Source organism: Myotis lucifugus, unplaced genomic scaffold (genome assembly GCF_000147115.1).
Source record: "Myotis lucifugus unplaced genomic scaffold, Myoluc2.0 scaffold_94, whole genome shotgun sequence".
In the NCBI taxonomy this organism is placed as follows: domain Eukaryota; kingdom Metazoa; phylum Chordata; class Mammalia; order Chiroptera; family Vespertilionidae; genus Myotis; species Myotis lucifugus.
In genome coordinates, this window is record NW_005871142.1 from 3381337 (window position 1) to 3387336 (window position 6000).

Here is a 6000-nt window from a genome sequence, read left to right on the forward strand (position 1 = left end):
GATGAATTCCGTTTAGCCCGAGATACCCAAATACTTTTTACAGACATAAAAACAGATCAGTTGAGCAATGAAAACAGTTTTACATAAGGAACAGCAATTTGAAATGATAATGTTTACAGCAATCACATCAACTATAATGACTTGAGTGTTTACTCGTCTTTTTCTTTTTTTTCTGTAGCATTAAAAAAGCTTTATGGAGGTACAATTCACATATACAGTTCATCCATTAAAAGTGTGTAATTCAGTGGTTCTAAATATATTCAGAGTTTCTGTATTTTTTAAGCTTTATGGGTCTCATAGTCTTCCTGCAGGCAAACTGTATTTAATGAAGGTATTTCAGGCAAATTCAAGGCTAAATGGGAGAGTGCTTCAAAACACCCAACCACACACACACACTCACACACACACACACACACACACACACACTCCAGTTTGATTCCTGTGAGAACCTCTGGTGAGAAATAGAAACTTGTGTTCCGTCTCCCTCGGAAGCTCTGACGTTGCAATATTTCTTCTTATGGCATATTTATTTAATGTATTTGAATGAACAGGTTGTTTATAAAAACAAATTGTTGACAACCACCTGGTTTAGTTTTTCAAGAGGCAAGTGGAGAACTAATCAGCAGTGGGCTATGTCAGCTCAGTGTGTAATTTTACAGCCTCCACATAATTTCACGTTTTGGTGTTTTCTGTATTTCTAAAAAAACGCGACAGTAAATTATGAGAGACGGATTCCAGTTAAAAATGGCATCAAGTCAGAGCGGGGGAGAGATTTGTTAAAAGTCATCGCTAATGCTAGGGGTCATCAGAAGACCATCGCATTCGTTACAGAAAGGAAAGAAGGATGAGAAACACGATTTGATTTTGGAGGTAAAACAAGGCAATCGGTAAGATTTAAAAAACAGCTTATGCTTTTTAAAATCATAAGAAGGTAAAGTACACACCCACATAGCGAAAGACAAATGATCAGACACTGAGACCTGCAAGGAAGTCCAACAGCAGGAATGCTGGCCAGTGACTCTGCGTGTGAGAGTGAAATAGGAGCGCAGAAGTAGCACCCGCGTTTGGATCTGTCAGCAGCGCAGTGAAGTCTTATTTTTCACAGAACAGGAAGCCGAGGCTAAGAAATGCAGGAACTTGCCCGAAGCTATGTCCCAAATCCACATAAACAGGTTGTATCCACAGATTTTTGTTGTTGTGGCTGGCATCAACTAGAAGAGACACACGACCCTTTTTTGGGGGCCCTGATACCAAGTTTAAATTGCCCATAAACGCTTTAGTGCCCATCCAGGTGAGTATCAACATAATATTAAAATCTATTTCGTTTTAATAATGGAACATTATTGCAATTCCAGGATCGCTTGTTCGTCATTTTCCTTCCTGATTGAAAACAGACACGAAAGATGGTGAAAGGGAGATTAATCTGAAGAGCAAAGTGCATTTGGAAAATTGAAAACCACAGCTGCCAATATGTAAATTTGTATCTTATGTTAAGAAAAGTATCCAACAGTTATAAATAAGGCAAAGGGAGGATTCCCCTCCTTTCAATTTCAAACAGCGCCCAGCCTCACAGAGCCACCAGGGACGATTTCATTCTCAGGGCTGTGTCTTCTTTTGATTTTTTTTATTTGCTCTTGATTAGGGCCCAGGCTCTGTGAGATGACATGCAACTGGTAGGTAGGCTTTTTTATTCATTATTATTATTATTTTTTATAACGTCTTTTCTTTATTGATTAAGGTATTACATATGTATTATTGCCCCATTGCGGTCCCCCTCCCCCCCCACTCATGCTCTCACCCCCCTGTTGTCTGTGTCCATTGGTTAGGCCTATATGCATGCATACAAGTCCTTTGGTTGATCTCTTCCCCTTACCCCCACCCTCCCCTACCTTCCCTCTGAGGTTTGACGTTCTGATAATGCTTCTCTGGTAGGTAGGCTTTTGTCCAGATGAGGCGCACATGATTTTTGTAATAGTAGAAACAAGAACCCCAAGGATTATGGACTTATTACCCTGGAGGACTTGGACCAGTTTGGGTTCTAACCTGGTAACTTCATTTCCCAATTTTTTCTTCATTGACTGTAAACACTCAGTTCCCAAATGCTCGTTTACCATCCTGGTGGTTCTCTTATTCATGAGTTAAGTCACACTTGCCATGTGTTATTCTGTATTCTTGTAAGAGTCATGCTTACCTTAAAAAAAAATAACGTACATTTTGACACTTCTATGGAGAAAACAACTTCAATAGAGTTTGTCATTAATAGAGTCACGTACATTATTTCTTGTAGGAATAAGAGAGAAGGGGGACTGAAAAGTTTCTGTTGCCTATTGATTTTAAATATTCAATCATTCCTGTTTGGATTATGTGAAGCCGAATTGAAGAAAAGTGTAGGGAAGGCCAGAACCTTAAATTAAAACATATGTAGGTACTTTTCAAAGTCGGCAAGAGCTGCGAGGAGTATACCTTATGGTAAAAAGTGAAAATTTCCTGGCGAAGGCCCCTCCTCATCCTCACTCTTAGGTGGCAGCCACTGTGAGGTTATACCTACCCTTCCAGACCTTTTCCTATGTACGAATACACAGACACATGGATGCAGGTACATGCAGAGAATTATGGCCTACATATCAGTAGTTTAAATCATTTATTATCTTGGACATTCGTCTATGTAAGAGCATAGAAATCTACTGCATTCTTCTTAGTCTCGTGATTTTTAAAAACCACATTAGAAATGCTTGCCAATTTTTGGTTATAAAATTACTAATGCTCATGGTAATAAAAATTAAAACGGGCAGGAGGTATACATGAGCGAGACCCCCTCTGCCTCCACATTCCGCTCTAGAACTAAACACTTTTAACCAGAGCGACTGGACACAAAGGGTTAAACGCTCGTTTTCCTGTTCCCACTGGTCACATCTTTAAAAAATTACTTTTCATTCCTCCCGCCACCTTTGCGGCTCTCTGGCCTCGAGGCAGTTTTGACCAGTCTGTACCAAGAATACCTCTGAATAGGTCCACGTTTATTTGAGCCTGTTCCCACCTCATTAGAGTGCTCTTTGTAAGATGACAAGCGGCTGGAACACATGCTTACAATGTCCCAAACTGAGCCCTTGGCCTCCCCACTCTGCTGGGTGTTTCCAGGCGCTGGCTTCGTGGGCCAGACTCCTTCCATCTGGGCCCCAGCAGCCAGTGTGTGGGTCCTGACAGCCTTGATCTGGAGTCCAGCAATGTCCACCTCCTCCTCTGCACCCCAGGCCAAGATGTCACCCCCTCTTTTGTGCAGGTCTCTCAAAGAGTCTCCTGACCTGGTCCTTCTCCTCCGGGTCTGTTCCAGCACAGCCTTCAGAGGGGGTTTGCCAAAAGGCAGTGGCTCTCCTCCCTGAGACTGAGCAGCTGAGTGCTCACGAAGGCCTGCGTCCAGTGAGGAGCAGCGCCCTGCTGTGCCCTCCCTGCCCCTCACCCCACGGCCTGGCCCGCCCCGCCTTCAGGCCTTTGTCTGTCACCTTATGATGGCCCCCCTTTGACCGCCCTGATTAAAACTGCAGATCCCGTGCATACGCCTCCTCTCACTTTCTTTTTTTCTCTTGGCCCAGACTGTGTACTTACTCGTCTGTCTCTGTCCTCTCCTCCCAGGAGGTAAGCTATGTCAGGGCGGGACATCTGTCTGTTTTGTCGTTTTCGGCTGTGTCATCAGCACCTTGACCGGTGAATGGCACTCAGAAGGGCCTCAGGTATGTTGAATGAATAAATGAATTAGGTGTCCAACCTGCTTGTTGACTTGCTTTTCAGATCTTGCAGATTTACCTCTGGCTGTTAAGTGTGGCGTGGGCAAGAGTTCGATCCCTTGTTTCACAGTTGATCTTGAGACCGTGGCCTGATTTGTAGTTCAGGTTTCATTTTATTGTAAATAGCTGACTGTCCTAGTTTAATTCAGAAGAAGAAAGCGCTCCAAAAGACCAGGTCAGATTCAGCAGGGACCATATGTTTTAATATGGCCTCATAACACGTGCCTGTTAAGGGTTGAATTGTGTTCCCCAAAAGGTGTGCTGAAGGCTTAACCACCGGTACCTCGGGATGGGACCCTATTTAGGAATGGGTTGTTGCAGATGTCGTTGCTTAAGGTGAGGTCATACCGGAGTAGGGTGGGCCCTTAATCCAATCCAACATGTTAGGATACCACCTGACATGACTCGGGTCCTTAGAAGAAGGAAATCTGGACACAGACACGGGGAAGGCGCCGTGTAAAGATGGAGGCCGATGTTGTAGTGATGCTGCCACAAGCCAAGGAACACCTGGCCACCAGCAGCTGGAGGAGTGAGGAAGGATCCGGCCCTAGAGGCTTTGGAGGGAGCCTGGCCCTGCAGACACTTTGATTTTAGACGTGTGGTCTCCAGAACTGTGAGAGAATATGTTTCTGCTCTCAGAAACCACCCACATTGTGGTACTTCATTATGGCCGCTCGGGGAAACTAAGCATCCGATGAACAAGACAGCATCCAGTGGGTATCAGTTCAGTTTCCACATGAGGGACGTTCTGCGGGCTTTGTGTTCTTGCAGTCACCAGTGCAGCTCTGTGGAGAAAGGGATGCCCACTGTGCTAGAATCAGCCTGTAAACGAAAGATTTCCCAGGGAGGGAGGGGCGCTCCTGTTTCCTTATGTGGTCGTGACCCTGTGTCAGGAGGGGGCCATGACTCAGCACCTACAAAACACTGGTTTGCTCCAGCGGCCTGCTGAGAAGTTCATGGCCGCCCCGCGTGCCTTCAAGACACTCAACTCCTGGAAGACTGACCCTCCTCTGGCTTGAGGGTGGGAAAGAAAAGTGGGGGTCACTTCAGCTGCCAAACAACAAGCCATTGCAACCAGCCAGGTGAGGCGCCATCCAAGTTGGCCGAGCGGGCCGGGCTGGGAGCCGTCCGTGGGGCTCGCAAAACAATAATCGTTTCCATTTTGAAGACCAGCTGCCGGTAGACTTGTTGGGATTGGAGCAGCTTCTGGAATGGGGAGGGTGGGGAGGAGGGTGAATGGAGGGAAGCGCCTGCATGTGGAGCCCTGGGCTTCCACCTGTCACTGGCGTCAGCATGTGACAGTGGTGACCATGGCCAGTGTCTCCTGCTCCTCCTGTTCTCACTCCCACCTCCCTGCCTCTGCACCCGGCGGTCTCTCCCAGATGCCCAGTTTCCCCCGTTTATATAAGTTGTGTCCATGCTCCAAGTCCAACAACCGCCATTAATCCTTCGCTGCCAATATCAGGCCAAACTCGTTTCCTATTTGCCAGTTTTCCATGGTGGCCCAGACAGCACCGGGGGGCTTGTTAGGGTGCAGATCTCAGCCCCACCGAATGGGAATTTGCATTTCCACGAGCTCCCCAGCTTAGAGGGGCTCATCGCACACTGAGGTGTGGGAAGCACTGGTCTGCGTCACTGATACTCTGAGTGTGGTCTCTCCCAGCAGCCCCCGCAGCCCCTGGGAACTTGTCGGAGGCAACATTTGTACCCACTGACCTTGATTCCCTGGCCACCTTCTGTGTCTAGGGAGCCGTCCAGGAGACCCTGATGCGCACTTGAGTTTGAGAACCACTCATCTGTATCATTCCGTCAAGTATCTAGTTCTGCTCTTTCATTTCCTGTGTGTTTGTCTCCCCTTCAAGCTGGGGACCCTGAGGTCAGGAGCCGTGTTTGTGTGTGTCCCTGGGACTTGGCCCAGATCGTAGCATGGGGTGACTGATGTCCCGGGTAACCAATCGCCCAGGGCCTCCTCCCTGTCTGTTCTGTCCCATTCAAGCATGTGGGGCTGAGAGAAGGGAGAGGGCGGGGCAGATGCAGGGACGTTCCCTTTGTTCTCCATGGTCTTTCCAGGGTTTCAGTTTCCTGGGGGCAGCGTTAGGTTTCCTCTCTCAAATTGGAGACCAAATCAGCATCATGTAATTTCGCATAATAAGTAAGAGTTCCCACGTGGGAGCCGGACTTGTTGGGGCTTCCCCTCCTGGGAAAAAAATCATTGCTA

At 47.0% G+C, this 6000-nt stretch overlaps 1 long non-coding RNA gene across 1 annotated transcript; it reads left to right on the forward strand.

Annotated features, from left to right (window-relative positions):
• Window positions 1-1362: 1362 nt before the first annotated feature.
• Window positions 1363-3656, forward strand: LOC111826664. Its single transcript, XR_002830021.1, has 3 exons — window positions 1363-1472; window positions 1643-1677; window positions 3631-3656. It is a non-coding gene; the product is annotated as an uncharacterized LOC111826664 (long non-coding RNA).
• The last annotated feature ends 2344 nt before the right edge of the window (window positions 3657-6000 follow it).